Source organism: Herpailurus yagouaroundi, unplaced genomic scaffold (genome assembly GCF_014898765.1).
Source record: "Herpailurus yagouaroundi ecotype Mexico unplaced genomic scaffold, PumYag 159, whole genome shotgun sequence".
NCBI classification, from domain to species: Eukaryota; Metazoa; Chordata; class Mammalia; order Carnivora; family Felidae; genus Herpailurus; species Herpailurus yagouaroundi.
The window spans coordinates 66,549,580-66,565,625 of record NW_024412400.1 but is presented as its reverse complement, the minus strand read 5'-3'; the positions used below and the strand labels follow the sequence as shown (position 1 = coordinate 66,565,625).

Below are 16,046 nucleotides of genomic sequence, written 5' to 3'. Positions count from 1 at the left end.
ATGGCTTACTTAAGTTAATGAAATTTTAAATATGTGTGTAAATTAGTCTGTGTGTGTGTGCACATACGTGTATAGATTACTAAATATAAAGACTCTCAAATTTCTTGGCAGACTTTTTTTCCTATTTATTCGTGCTTTCTTAGCTTTTATATATGCCAAACCCTTAGCTTTTATGCATTTACATCTCATTTACAATAACCCTATAACATAAGTTCAACAGTTATCCCCTTTTTACTCAGAGGGACTGAGACTTCAAGAGGTTAAATACCCTGACCGAGGTCTCTCAGCTAATCAATAGCAGATCCAGGAGCCCACTGGAATCTGATTTAAAAGCTGCCCTCTTGATCACTGCACCTGATAACACTCTCACTTCACAATTAACACTTTTTAAAAAATTGATCCTAGTGCACTTAAAATTGAATTGTAAAAGTGTTTTATGTTCCTCCAGAAAGACGGAGTCTAGGTAAATACTTTGACAATTTCATAGGAACAGAAATTTAAATGGATTACCCTGTTCTTATTGGAAATTTCGATTTTATTTTGCTAGATTTCTTCTATTTTACTCTTTTTAACTTTTTTTTACATCTATTGCAGTGATCAGTTATTCATATGTGTTTACCTAAGATTATGCTAAAATAATAATGGGTAACAAAAAAAATTACAACCTTGTAGCCTAATAGCCTAAATGTCCATTAATAGATATTGATAAATGAATTATGATATATGCATAAATTAGAATTCTATACATCAGTGAAATAAAGGACCTGGACCTAAATATGTCAACTTAGATAAATCCTAGAAGTTTTAAACAAGCAAATTGCAGATGAGACAAAGTAAAGTGTTATTCAAATAAAGTATAAAATATGCAGAGCAAAGCTATATATTATTCACAGATTACATAAATATGTAGTAACAGAATATTTGTCATCCCTGGGTAAGGAGGAAAGCATATGAAATTAGTCTAATGGTTAATAATTAACATTATTAATTAATTAATTGGCATTAAGATTGATAACCTGTGGTGAGGTCTTAAAAGACCATAATTAATTGACTACAATAAGTTTTACAAATCTAACATTTGATAGCATTAGGTGATACATACACACACACCTATACATCTTTGTTATGCAATTCTCTGTATTTTTCTATGTGTTTGAAATCTTTTATAATAAATGTGTTAAAATAATAAGATCAGCAAGCCTTATTCAGCAGGCCAGGCAAGTAGATGAGTCTATTAATTCATATAGGACTAGCTCCATTGGACTTTGCAGTTAGTGCAGACACTAGCTCAAAAAATTCTTCCCTTTGGGTTAAAGTATGAGTAATTCCACTGAATTATAACATTTTAAAATAAATAACATTTTAAATAACATTTTAAAAGGCATCATAAATGGAAATATATTATCTCACTTGCATTAATTCATCATAACTGGTGGAACTAGTTTGTTCCTGAGTAACCCAGATCAAAGAGATGATACTGGAGAGAATAGAGAGAACTTCTTGAAACATTAGATAATCATTCATCCAATCTTCCACTCATTCAATAAACATTTATTGTGTATCTGTAATATATAAGCTATTGTGCTAAATGTTATGAGAATTTAAAGACAAGTACAATTGCATCTTTGCTCCCAAGTAGCTATAATAGTGTAAAGGAATAAGTCACATTAAAAAAAATGACTCTAATGTAGGTTGGAATGTGACATGTGTGCAACAAATACACAATGAATGGGGATATGGAACCCAGCAAAAAGTTTCTGATTGATAACTTTACATAGTCTTATATGTCTTTTTTTAAAAATATGACCTATTTATTTTCTACCTTGCTCTGTTTTTAATTTGTTTTATTGTTGAACCCAACTCTCCCCTCCTCCCGCTACTGAATTTCTTATTCAAGGGCAAGGATTTTGTTGTTTTTTTTTTTTTTTAATTTTTTTTTTTCAACGTTTATTTATTTTTGGGACAGAGAGAGACAGAGCATGAACGGGCGAGGGGCAGAGAGAGAGGGAGACACAGAATCGGAAACAGGCTCCAGGCTCTGAGCCATCAGCCCAGAGCCTGACGCGGGGCTCAAACTCACGGACCGCGAGATCGTGACCTGGCTGAAATCGGACGCTTAACCGACTGCGCCACCCAGGCGCCCCGGGATTTTGTTGTTTTTAAATAGTATCTTCATATCCATCATAAACTCTATGTTGACAATCCTTTATATAATGTAGCATGGGTAAAACCTCAGCTCATATGGACTGACTGAATGCTTATCACCAGAGTGGTGTGGAGTCTGCTCAATGCTATACAATTGATTGTTGTTATTCACTGTAGTTATGTTCCATAAAGTCACTGCAAACGTCAAGTTAAGAAACATGGATCCATGCTCCTAGGGAAATAGCTATAAATTACTCACATAGTTATAAATCATAATCTCAATTTCAAATTAAATATTTATAAATCATTCACATAGTTGTAAATTATAATCTTCAACCCTAAAAACAGTTCATCCTAGTAGATTCTATTTTCTTTATTTTACAAAAGAGAAAACAGGGTTCAAAAATGTTAAGTGACTTGTCTGAGGCCATTCCACTAACAGGTGCCAGAGCTGAGATTCAAAGCCCCTTCATCTGGCCCCAACACTGGACCTTCTTGCACCACACAGCACTATGTCTATCATTTCTGTCCTCCATTCATTTCAGTGTGACAGCTGAGACAAGGAGGGAGAAGATACCCTTGTATAACCTCAGCTGGAGACTATGCTTATAGGAAGACGCAAAGTGTTTGCTGCTCTGTGAATGGCTGCATACCTGTGAGTATTGACTTTGGGGTTACAAATAAATTTTAGTGAATAGGCAAATTTGAAAACACAGGTCCACGAATAATGATGATTGACTGTATTAACTAAAGATAAATAATATTTTATAACTATGGGTCTATGAGTCATTTTGAGGTCAGAATATATCAGCCTGTCACCAGCCTGTCACTACTAATAACTAGTAATAATCATTGGTTTTAAGAATTGGATTTACTACTAATAATTTAATAATAATTGCATTTAATAATCACTGGTTTTAGTGGAGTACAGTGTTCTCAGCCAGCCGACGCCACCCATGTAACTGGAATGTGCTTATTGTAGTCAGCTCGCTATAAGAGAATCTGACCACCAGCAGATTTTAGGATTCCTATAGCAAGATATTTCACATACATTCTGGAGGTGGTTCAAAATTTGGAGACAAGGAGTATCCTGCGTGACCCAGCAGTGGGAAAACAAGGAAGGCTGCATCTGAGATGTCCAGACCCCATTCAATGCATATCCTTCCCCTGTTGTTGCTCTCTGGTACTGTTTGCGTGTAACAAAGCTGTCCAAGGAGTATAAACTGTTTGAATCCCATGAGTCCTTTGAGTACCTGAACACTTAAAGTAACTAATGTGTAATTAATTCACACAGTAAGTACTTAGAAATAGGATGAATAAACAAATGAATGCAATTGCACAAAATTGTTAGGCTTTAAAGGAAAAGACAGGTCTACCTCTAGTTAATAGATTAGGAAAGACATCTGAACAAATATTGATGGTCATGGAAGAGATTCCAGGCAGGGGCACATTCTAGAAACATGGAAAGAATATGTAGTGGACATTGCAGCGCTCAGTCTTCCTGGAAACAGCTCACATTCCAGTGACTGGTCCACATCAGTGTAAGGCCTGGCCTTTTTGCCTCAATGCAGACCAACTCTGAGGGGCTATCCTGGCCCAAAAGCTCCCTACTGTATGGAAAGGGACAGAAGGAGGAGTTGACTATGATTCCTTCACTCCCTCCCATGTGTTTTTCCCAGCGGTGTGCCCTAGTAAATTTCCTGCAGGTAAATCCCCATCTCAGAGTCTTTTTTGTTCCCCCCTGGGAAACCTGACCTATGACAGAAAGGAAAGAAGCAGCAGTGTTTGAGGAGGGCACAGTTTAGTTTGGCAAGAACACAGAGTAAATGAGGTTCAGTACTGAATGAGACTGGAAAGGCAGGTTACAGCCAAATCAAGCGAGCCCTTTAATAAAAGGCTAAAGAGTTTGGATTTTATTCACAGGATGATAAAAAGTCATTAAATATTCCTTGCAGGGGAAGACTATTATCAAATTTATTCAGAAGAAAATTAAACTGGCAGTACTGTGGAGCAGGGATCTCCAAAGCACTGTGCTCATACCCTACTACAAGATGACCAGATGAGAGAAGGAAGGTAATCGTTGAACTATGTATCATAATTTTTATATAAAGCTTGAAGATAGAGAAATTAAGCTATGCTAATATGAATACATGGTTTAATACCAGTGTCTCCACATGGTTGCATGGCGTGTATAGCACTTGAGATATTCTTGGGAAGGTGTACAGTCTAGAACATGGTAGGATTCCCAGCAGTGACATTTTTGCTGTTATTGTTTCTTTCCAACACACAATGATATATTAGAGTTAACATCACTAGATAAGTAGATTTATACTTTTTTTCATCATGTTGTAATCAAAACAACCGTCACAGAAAAGAACTACTGAATTAAGTTTTTCTCGCAAGAGAAATATATGTTAAAGGAAATACTAGTAACACAATCATAAGAACAAGAAACAAACATGAAACTTCTAGTTCTGATACAAGCTCTTCAACTATATTGCAAGACTCAAAACTATGGCTATCAAATCATATACAATAATAAGTTAGACAAACATTTTCAAAAAATCAAGAAAGTAACTCAGAATGCAGATTTAGGGGCGCCTGGGTGGCTCAGTCGGTTGAGCGTGCGACTTCAGCTCAGGTCATGATCTCACAGTCCGTGAGTTCGAGCCCCACATCAGGCTCTGTGCTGACCGCACAGAGCCTGGAGCCTGTTTCGGATTCTGTGTCTCCCTCTCTCTCTGACCCTCCCCTGTTCATGCTCTGTCTCTCTCTGTCTCAAAAATAAATAAATGTTAAAAAAAAAAAGAATGCAGATTTATATCCATTTCACTAACTGAACTGTGTCCTTAGGATCTCAGTGGCTTGGTGTATTCATGAATGATAGAATGAAGGCGTCAACATTTATAAAATTTTAAAAATACTAATTTTATCTTTCTCATCTTTTAATGTTTATTTTTGTGTGTGCCTTGCAATCTGATACACAAAGATATTTGTGTAGGAATGTATGTATATATTTATACTTTTTTGGTTTGGTTATCATAAACACAGGATTGCATGATCACAAAAATGTGGAGACCATTACCTTAGTGAATGAAATGGTGGGAAAGAAAGAAGAAACAGTTTTATTTTTATGGTCAGTTTAAACTATAGGTTAATATACCACATTTATGTGAAAATGACACCAAATTGACTAATATTATAAATCACCAATTACTCACCAAGCCTTGTCCTAACCATTTACATGTCTCATGTCATTTAGTCCTCACAACCAATTTATAAGCCAAGTACGGGGATTTGAGATGAGGAAAATGAGGATTTGTGTACTTAGGTAACTTTCTTAAGGCAAAGCTAGGAAAAGGCAGACCCAAGAAACAAGTTTGGGACTGCCTAACTCCACAGAATATGCCCTGAACTTTTATGATACATGACATTTTGCTTTGTTCTCCAATGAGACCAACTCAATCAAGTCATATGTTCAGTTTGAGCATTTGAAGAAAGTGAAACACACCAGACACTAATAGGAGGAAAATAAAAAGGCTCTTGATCAGCTTGCCAGGGTTAATTAATAGGCATAGTTTAGAGCAGTTCCAAGCACTGTGATATTGAGACTTCTTCCAGAAACATTCCATAATATAGACTAGAGAGTAATGAAAAAAGTTAGGACTGGCAATAAGCAAGTCAAGAATGTTAGAATTTCAAGAAGCAAAGATTATGAGAAATGGTAATTCCAGTGTTGAATAAACTATATCTAGGTAGAAAGGTAAGTAGTACATGAAGGGTACAAGGAGAAAAAGTAAGAAATAATTAGAACCAAGGATTATGAAAGGTCTACTCTGAGATGGGAATATCAAAATTTGAGATTTCAAGAGATGCCATGGTCCATATTGTGGCCATACTACCATGGAGCTATTGAGAACTAATGCAGTAACAAGTATATTCTGCCATTACCACCATTAATTAATAACTTGATTAATGGCTTGCTCCAACTGAGCATAGACTGGGGCCAGTGAGCTAACAGCATCATCTCATTTAATTGTCTCTAATTACGATGAAGTAGAGATAGTTACCATCTCCTTGTAACTGATAATTAAATGGGAAATCAGGAACACAAAGCCACTGAAACATTTTTCAATAAAACAAGACCACAGTTTTATTAATATACTGAGTTCTAATAAATAAACGGGGATAGTTCTAATATACTGAGTTCTAATAAATAAAAGGCTGAAGAATTAATACACTCTAAAGATAAGCCCTGCCCCCTTCTCAATTTTTTCCAGAGCCTCTTTTTCAGAGAAAAGGGTAGGCAGCCTTCAATAATTTTCAGTTATATACCATCCCCCTCTCTTCTGAAGAAAATGTAAGCAGTTCTATGTTTTCTTTCTCCTTGAGCTACTTCCACTCTAAATGAAGCTCTCCAGTGATGTGAGAAAATATCAGAGAGAAACAATTATTAAGAAGAAAAGGCAAACTAAAATCTGACAAAAATAAAAGAACAAATTTTACGACCAAAATATTTTAAAGATTAGCAGGGAAAAAATCATGAGTATGTTGCCAAGGTTACACCGGTAACAAAGTATCTTTGCAAAAAAAAACAAGACTACTGGAAGGCAGCGCACAGCACCGGGAGCAGGATCCAGTGAATTGGGTCCAACCGTTCACCAACATCTTTCTGTCTAGGAAGTACTCACTTGAGCAGTGTTTGCCTGAAGGAACCCCAGCTAGCATCCCCCAAAGCCTGGCTCAAATATCAGTACTTCCTTCCCAGATCCTTCCAGCCACAAAAATACTCCTTTCCCTCAACTCTCAAAGCACTCGTTACCTTTCTTGTAACTGAATCTGTAGTACATTCTATTACAGTGATTTATAAACAAAGCTTCCCTCTTCATTCTCTTATATTGTTTAGTGTCAGCCATTGGTGAAGTCCACATGAGCAAAATAGGCATAGTGTTAATTTAATTCTCATGGAGACTAAAATTCCATGGGAAAGACACACTTTATGTCTTTCATAAATGTAAATCATTTACACATTACAATATTATGTAAATCAATCACACAGACAACTATTTAGTCATAAATGCTTTGCCAAGAAGGATAATGCAGGGTGCTCTGAGGGAAGACTTAATCAGTCTGGAGTGGGATGGATGATCTTCCTGAAGAAGAGATCTATAAACTGGGTTTTGAAGGATGAGTAGAAGTTGGCAGGTGAAAATCAGGGGACAGACAGGCAAGAGAAAGCCCAAATGCTGTCAAGCCTGGGGCTTTGCAAGAACAAAGAGGTAAGTGTAATTTGAGAACAGAGTAGGGCATCGGGCTGGAGAGGAGCTGACAATTCAAGAAAGTCTAAGCCATTTTAGGAATTTAAGATCTTATCCCAAGTATGATGAGAAGAATTACAATCACAATAATGACATAATTAGGGTGGCCATAGTCTTTGAGAGAAACCCATTCATTTATTATATTATTTGCCATCAATTAACCCTACCCTCAGATTTTATCCATCAGTGATGTCTGACCTCTGTGAAGGCATTACTTTAGAGTTACAGCCAGAGAGGGTAAGACAGAGAAGAGGTAGAAACAAATTAGAGTACAACAAAAATTCCTCATCATGCAGGAATGTGCATGGATGACCCATGTAGACTAGTAGCTAATTCCACTGCTGTTTGGCAAAAAACGGGATTCTGAAAGGCCATAGCTTTTTTGACAACACAAAGAAAAAGAGACCAAAATGACAGCACTTCCTTCTGTATTCATATCTGAATATTTCTACTATGGCCATCATTACAACTAACAGCTAACTATTAGAGAGTTTCTTGTTTGTTTTGTTTTGGAGAGATGGCTAAAATAGGCTGTTTAACATTTAATTGTATATAATAAGCTTTGCTTTCTGTTTACTCTGAATCTACTTTCAGATAAGATCTCCAAATATTAATTGTTAAATTTAATATCTAACTTAGTAATCTCAACTTCTGAATGAACAAGAAGGTGAAGAAGGTGAGAGGGACAGGAATTCATAAGAGAGGATGCTGAAGAAAAAAAAAAGCATGGGTAACACTTTTAATGTATATGTAAAACACTGCAGGACATATTTTTAAAACCAATTGGTGACCCTGTGATCCCCCAAAAGAAAATGAATAATCAATCACTCAAGAGCTCAGAGAGCCAGCAAGGTAGGGCTGATTACTTCCCTTGATATTAAGTTGATGCTTTTGTCTGAAAGGGGACACTTTTGGGTCACAAGTCGTTGCTTCCAGATGCAACTTAATTACGGCTGCCGGTATCTTTATAGAGAAGATAGCACAACCTAAGAGCACTACAACATTCTCAATTCACTGTTTAAGCTTATTTTTGTTTCTAGTGAGCTGCTGTGCCTGGGAAGAGTGGAGAATTGCCATTCCTGGTGCCCTGCTTAATTAAAGTCCTCTTTAAAAAATCCCTTGTTGCCAGAGAATAGCTACAACTTTGGCAGAAGCAGTACTAAGTTTCTCAGTATGGCCTTGTGCCAGGTTGTGTCAATCTTGACCCCTTGGAGGATGATTAGCAGAGAGGGGGTAGTTAAACCTTTGTGCCCATTCAGTCCCAGGCTTCTGCTGGAATTGGCAAACACTATAGTGACTATTGTTTAAGGAGTAACTGTCTAGTAGGAACTGGACTAAGACCACCAACTCCTTTCACGTAAGGCACCAAACAACAATAATGGCTTCCTGCCACTCCTGACCTGGCTTAGAGCTCAACCGGTACCCCAAAGGGGAAAGCATATTACACTTGCAATCATCTTCAGATATTCACATCTTTTATTTTCCCTGCATATTACAGTTCTATTAGTACTGATAGTAACAAAATTAAAAACAATGCTCTATTCACGGGCCATTTGTGTAACAAAACATCAATGAATAGATATTTGCAAGAATTTAACATATACATGGAACATAAGTTGCTAAATGAATCCATCATTTAAATGATTTCACCAATTAAATGATTTCACCAACTTTAATAAAATTGAATGGGGGGGTTAGAATTCTGAAGTGTTAAAAAATGAAAAAAAAGTGTTTAAGATTATAACCAAAACACCAAACTTTACTGTATTTTAGATCTTATTGTCTATGGTCTAAGTGTTTGTAAGTGTTTGACTAATTTTTAGTCCTTCCGAAGTTCCTTGAGAGACCACATTTTCTTCATGGCAGAAAATAACTAATGTATTGTGGTAAATTACAACCAGAAATAATCCTATTATACTTGTAAGTCTTAATAATTTATCAAAATTAAAAACTATGTAAGAAATCATTACAAAGTTTCAATTATTATTTTTCTTTGATTAAAATTCAGTCCTTTTAAATATATTCCTTTCTACCTTTGGAATTTGCATATAACATCAAAATATCTGTCAATTCAAATAACAACTGATTTATGTTAAGGAAAAAATGGCAAAAATGAAGAGACCATGTATTAAGCAAGAGGTTACATATTTAGTTGTCAACATTCAAGACTAGAACCCAGTGTCCTTATTCACTTAACAAATATTTAGTGGTCACCAATAATGTGCCAGGTACAGCTTTGAAACACCAGACAAAAATCCTTGCCATCATAGAAGTTATACAGTTACTACTATATTATTTCAGTGTGTAATATATTTTGCCTTTGTATATTCAATAACTCCTCAGAAGTTACTACCTGAAGACCACAGCTCTCAATAATGAGAACTTTTGGTATCAGCTTCACAGCACCATACATATTTAGAACACTTGGCATTGTTAAAGAGGTAATGAAACTAGTGACTTTTTTACCCATAAGAAAAAGGATAGATAACACTGTCACTTGTGTGTAAAGTTTTAGACAGCTAAGTAATATAGATTTAAATTAAAAATGACAGATGCACTGACTTGAAACATGATGGTTACTGAAGTGAACCTTTATTCCTTGTAGTGTTATGGTTAACTATTAAATGGCTCAAGTACTATTTTTAGGTGTGGGAATATTGTGACAACTGTTGGTCAATGTCATATGCTACAATCATTATTTTCTTGGTTAATTCTATCATAAGAGGAATGGTTATAAGGGCACCTGGGTGGCTCAGTCAGTTAAGCGTTCTGACTCTTGATTTGGGCCCAGCTCATGATCTCACGGTTGTGAGATCAAGCCCTGAGTCTGATTCCATGCTGCTTAGGATTCTTTCTGCCCCTCCTCTGCTTGCACATTCACGCATGCACTCTCTCTCTCTTAAAAATAAATAAACATTAAAAAAAAGAGGAGTGGGGGCACCTGGGTGGCTCAGTCGGTTGGGCGGCCGACTTCGGCTCAGGTCATGCTCTCACGGTCCGTGAGTTCAAGCCCCGCATCGGGCTCTGTGCTGACGGCTCAGAGCCTGGAGCCTGCTTCGGATTCTGTGTCTCCCTCTCTCTCTGACCCTCCCCCCGTTCATGCTCTGTCTCTCTCTGTCTCAAAAGTAAATAAACGTTAAAAAAAATTAAAAAAAAAAAAGAGGAGTGGTTATCTTATAGGAAAAATTTATACTAGTGACAAACCCAAGTTAGTTTTTATCAAATCAATATTCATTGATTTCATGAGGGACCTTGTTGAACTTCCAAGCAAAGTGAGTATTCCATATTACAGTATGAAAGTATTCACCATAACTCTTTTCTTTTAAAGTCAGCAGGAATTTTCAATTCACTTTAAAATGTTACAATTAGGGGCGCCTGGGTGGCTCAGTGGGTTAAGCGTCCGACTTCAGCTCAGGTCATGATCTCGCGGTCCGTGAGTTCAAGCCCCGCATCGGGCTCTGTGCTGACTGCTCAGAGCCTGGAGCCTGTTTCGGATTATGTGTCTCCCTCTCTCTCTGACCCTCCCCCATTCATGCTCTGTCTCTCTCTGTCTCAAAAATAAATAAATGTTAAAAAAATAAAAATAAAAAATAAAATAAAATGTTACAATTAATCTCTTTTCTCCTAAAAGGCAGCATTCACTGGGTGTGTTAAGGGAGGATAAAACTCCTATTACATTAAGTGATACCAAAGACCTATACAAAAGAATATTAGTATATCAGTTAGGTGTTTCAAAAAGGGAAGTTGAGGAACACATACAAGACCTTCATATCATTTCCTGACATCTTCGCTCTTCCCAGAGTATAACTGTGTTATTTAGATATAGGCAAAATGTAAGAAAACCATATTCTAAGAAGATATTTGCCCAATATTCCATCTGCTCCCCAACTGCTGCCTTATCTGTCCCCACTGGCATTACCAAATAAACAAATAGGGAGGCAAACAAATAAGTAGGTCTACTTATTTTCTAAATTATGCCAAAAATTAAACAGAATTATAGGTGCAGGTAAATCGATAAACAAGCAGTTCTCTTACTGAAGCACCACTTACAGCACACCCAAAGGGATGGCATGGGCTTCATCAGGTACCTCTAATTGCAGGCATATGTGGTATTAGAGAAGAAGACTACAGAAAAAGAAAAGGTTACTGTGTGGCTCAACTCAAGAGAACTAGTATTATGTTTGAAAAGTGTGGCTGGCTACATAGTTAAAATACTAAACTAAATTGCTACAGAAACCAGAGAAAAGGGAAATCACTGTGAAAAAAGTATATATTCTTCCATTTCATACATCAAATCCAAGCTCATGAACTTAAAGGCAGGTCCTAAGATGTCAACTGTACTAAGTAGCTCTAGTCTCAGGCTGGACCCTTTATTTCCAGTGATGTTATCACTGTGGTTTCTGATTTTACATCTGTAGCAGTAACTTAACTTGCTTTTGTTCCAAAATGAATTTCATGCTCAACTTGTTTTTCTTAATTAAACTTCCTTTAGCAGTCCCTAATATGTGTATTATTAAAACTCATTAGTCCCATTCACGCTTGCCTGTCATTTTTTGGCTACACATTCATATATTGAAGTGTTCTGTTGCTATATATAGGAAGAAAATTAAATAATAAATATGGGGACTTGAACGTTTTATGAGTGTCAGGATGAGAGACTGCCTGCAAGGCCCATAAGGTTTCACACAAAAGAGGCATTACTGCTAAAGCTAACATGCTGACATGTCTCTGATCTATAAAGTCTGCAGTAATGGCAGCAGTAAAGCGTTTTGCCATTGACTAGAATTTCTCTTACATGCAATGGAAATAGGCACAGAAGAGATTGTACTGACTGTTATAAAACGAATTCGTATAAAATCCCCCAAAAGTTTAATGTCTAATAATTTCAAATGCCTGAAGTGATTTACTAGTTTTCTCTAACTTCAGTTAAGCTTAGAGTTGGCAGTCTTTCTCTTTCGTGTAGGTTTACTACCAAATAGGTGGTTTTTTTTGGGGGGGGGGTGTAATTTAAAGGCAGAAATAATTCATATCCTTTTATAACAACATAGACATATTGTATATTGTTAATGTGATTCCATTAAAAACAAAGCCAAAACAAATTTGTTACTGTTAAGGAATCACTCTTCTTAGAAACAGTTGAGAATGTAGCTACCCCACAAGATTAACAGGTTAGCTACCTCAAAATATTTTCAGTTACCTTTTAAAAGGTATTAAGAAGGACACTCTAGATTCATCATGAATATTCGCGATTTTATTTTTTAAAAATTTTCTGGGCTTTGCAAATTTGAGATATTAAAACATTGAAATTTAAAATGAACTGAAACTTTTGTTGTGTTTTTACATTTCTTGAGAAAGCCAGAGATGGAATATTTGCATCTTTGGATGTCATATGTTAAATTTCAACAAATCATTAAAGAAGTATTTCCCTTTTCATTTTACTTTCAATTAAGAGTGTATAGCAATTTTCTTCTCAAAAATCGATTAATATAGAATAGCATTTAACTGTATTTAATCATCTCAAAATCACAGAAGGAAGCTGCAGTAAATATCTTAACTCCCACTGAATGTAAGGTCAATTAGAACAACACATGGGAGGCTTTTGAGGGACAGGTGAAGCTGTCCAGTGAATGCAGCATCAGTTTTTCCACAGTCATAAGCTTTGGGCAACCCAGTGCTATTTCTTATCACATATATCAGTCTCTGTGCTTCCAATTTTTTGGAAGGCTTCCATCCCTTCATCCCAAACTGCCACAGTTTGTGTTATTCTTCAGCAAAATTGGAACAGCTGATCAAAACCACCATGTTCTTTTTAACAATCACAACCCAAGATATGTGTTTGGATAAGGTAGAGCAAAATGTAATTAATTTTCTAAGTGAATGCTCGGGTTTTTCAATCATTCTTACAGTGATCTACTCTATTAGTAGAGAGTATTTCTGTAACTGGATACCTTGCTCTTATTTATTGGCTACAGTTTTAAAAAATTTTGTTGTATGCAATTTTATTTTTATTTCCATCGCTGTTGACCTTCCAAAGTGGACCCACTACCTGCAAAGGTACTGAAGTTTGGTGCAGGAACTGCTTGTAGAAACCAAAGAGTAGGCCAAAGTTTCCCCTTTTTCTTTTTCACTGATGAAAGGGAATAAAACAAGAGAGTAGAGGGTATTGATTACTCTTGACAGAGAAAAACATTGTCCAGCCATGACAAAGGCACTTTAGGTTGAGTCTTCTGCTTCAGCACCATGGTACGTGCCATGACCACCAGTTCAATGGTTGTGAAATACACAAATAAACTTCTAAAAGAACCTATTTCTCACGTTTCATATTCTCCATCTACCTTTATATCAACATTACATTCTCTACTAGACTGAAAAGAAAAATTCCAGTTCATCACCCTTTAGCCTTCATTATTTATTTACTATCATCATTTATTATGCTATTTACTGGCTGTCTTTTTTATTAATTTAAACTTTGAAAAAATATGTTAACTATTATTGGGCTGTGTGGCTACGATCAGTGGCTAGTGTACCAATACACAGAACATCCATTCTTCTAGCTCACTCTGCACATGAACCACGTGACTGAGAGCTGCGTAAAAGAAAGGCAAATCTAGCCTCTCAGATATCTCCTTAAAACTAACAGTTGGGCTTATAAAAACGATATATACATATATCTATATCTATATCTATATATATATATTGCTATTTTTGTCACCTTTAGGCAAGCTTACACAAAATCTGCATAAATAGGAAATATTTAACTTTACCACCATAGAATCCATGGGGGACAAAGTTTTATATTTTGCTATTTCATCTTAAAAAAGAAAAAGGGAATGGCATTGTGCTTGTTTCAGAACTTAGATGTAAGAAACACATAGACACACATAAAACCAGGAACAAAGTTTGGCAAGACTCCTCGTTTAATACCAGAATGTCTGATGTATTTGGGATTCCTGAAATAAGTAGTGGGATGATGAGTGCTTCAGATGACAGTGAAGAGTTGCCTTTCATGAGTTCACACATAATGGAGAGGCTTCAGTGCTAAAGCCATAAAGGTATCCACAACATATCATAACCTGTAAACAGAAACCCCTGAAAAAATATTTGGTGCTTTTCTTTAAAGATAAAACTGTACAAAAAAATTATTTTATATTTTAACAATTACCTATCTTCATTTTATTCTAATGTATTTGGATATCTGAAGGTTTAAAATTTAGTGAATTGGCCTTAAATAGGAAGAACCAACTAAAATTATAGAGCTGAGATGTCAGAAGGTATAAAGGGCTGGGGGATATTCATTAACCTGTTTAACATATCTATATCTATCTATCTACCTATCTATCTATATTTAAATGAATTACTTCTTTATATGTTATTGTTCTGAACCTATGTGTGTTCCAAAATTGGTTCAGAATAATATGCTTTACTGGATTCCAAAGCAACTTTTAGTTTCCGAAGTCAATTAATATTCACTCATTTGAGTGATTAATTTTAATTGATTTTCCTTCTGCAAATAATGATGATCTTTTCTTGAGAGCTAAAAAAATAAATTAAGATAATAAAAAGGGGGGGAAATCCTTGTATGTATTCAGCTGCAAGAAAATGTCTGGGAACGCGCGCGCACCGCTCAGTTGGAAAGAAAAGCCAGCGAGTGGCGAAGCAGCCAGGGCAGGGATGCATCAGAAATGCAGCCGGCTGCCTGGCGCACTCGCCAGTCGGGGCCCTCGGCATAAAGGCTGCAACGCCTTCCCGGACTCTTCCAACTCCAAGAAAGTTACCTCGGACTGTATTATGCAAAGTCGTGCAAGTGAATTACAAGACAACATGTGAGGCCAGTCACCCACCTCTGTGTCTACAGGATGCAGTGACCCTGTAACCCTTTAGCGTTCGGCTGAGAGAACGGGAAGGTGGGAGGGGAAAGGGAAAAAGGGAGGGAAGGAGGGAGAAGAAGATAATAGGAGAAGGGCCAATTCCCCCTGCAAAATTCCCCTAGAAGCCAAGCCAGCCGCCGAAGCCAAGGCTGAGGCAGCAGCGATTTCTACTTGGGTTTTCCTCCTGCACAAGCAGGTTTTCCAAGGCATCACTGCTACCTCTCTTTAAAGTATCACTAGGAGGAAAGCCCTGGATCCAAGAGGGATCTCCTAACTGAGAGGTTTTCAACGCAAAGTTGAGAGCTTGGGGGTTGTTTGGCTTCCCCTCCGACGCCACAAAATAAGGTTTTTAAGCTCGATCTGGGTAGCTCCCTAGCGATCCACCCCGAGATGCGCGACGTGGCTTTATTGCATACCCGCTTCTCTCCCCATTTCACTGGCACCGCGTCCGCAGCACCTACCGCGCAGCGGCACACAAACCCAGGCAGACAGCCCCCTCCCAACAAAAGACCCCCAAACTTACCCTCAGTAAGATAAATCCACAGAGGGAGCCCCCTCAACCTTCCCTAGTCCCCTTCCAATCATTCAAGGAGACAGTTTCTACAACACTTCGCCGTCAAATTTAAGCTGAATTGGTCAAAGTATTTATCAGCTTCTAGACGCTTTTTTTCTTTTCTTTCTTTCTTTTTTTTTTTTTTTTTTTTTTTTTTTTTTT

General features: G+C 36.8%; 1 protein-coding gene across 10 annotated transcripts in view; it reads right to left on the bottom strand.

The window, feature by feature from the left end:
- NLGN1 (neuroligin 1) overlaps positions 1-16,046 on the bottom strand; it is an 847,062-nt gene that overhangs the window by 670,868 nt on the left and 160,148 nt on the right. For 7 of the 10 annotated variants that reach the window (XM_040480777.1, XM_040480781.1, XM_040480783.1 and 4 more), the window contains exon 1: positions 15,855-16,036. The exons of the other annotated variants lie outside the window; for them this stretch is intronic. The gene's annotated coding sequence lies outside the window, so the exon portion shown is untranslated. Of the gene's footprint in view, positions 1-15,854; positions 16,037-16,046 lie in introns of those variants that run through there. 10 annotated transcript variants of the gene reach the window in all.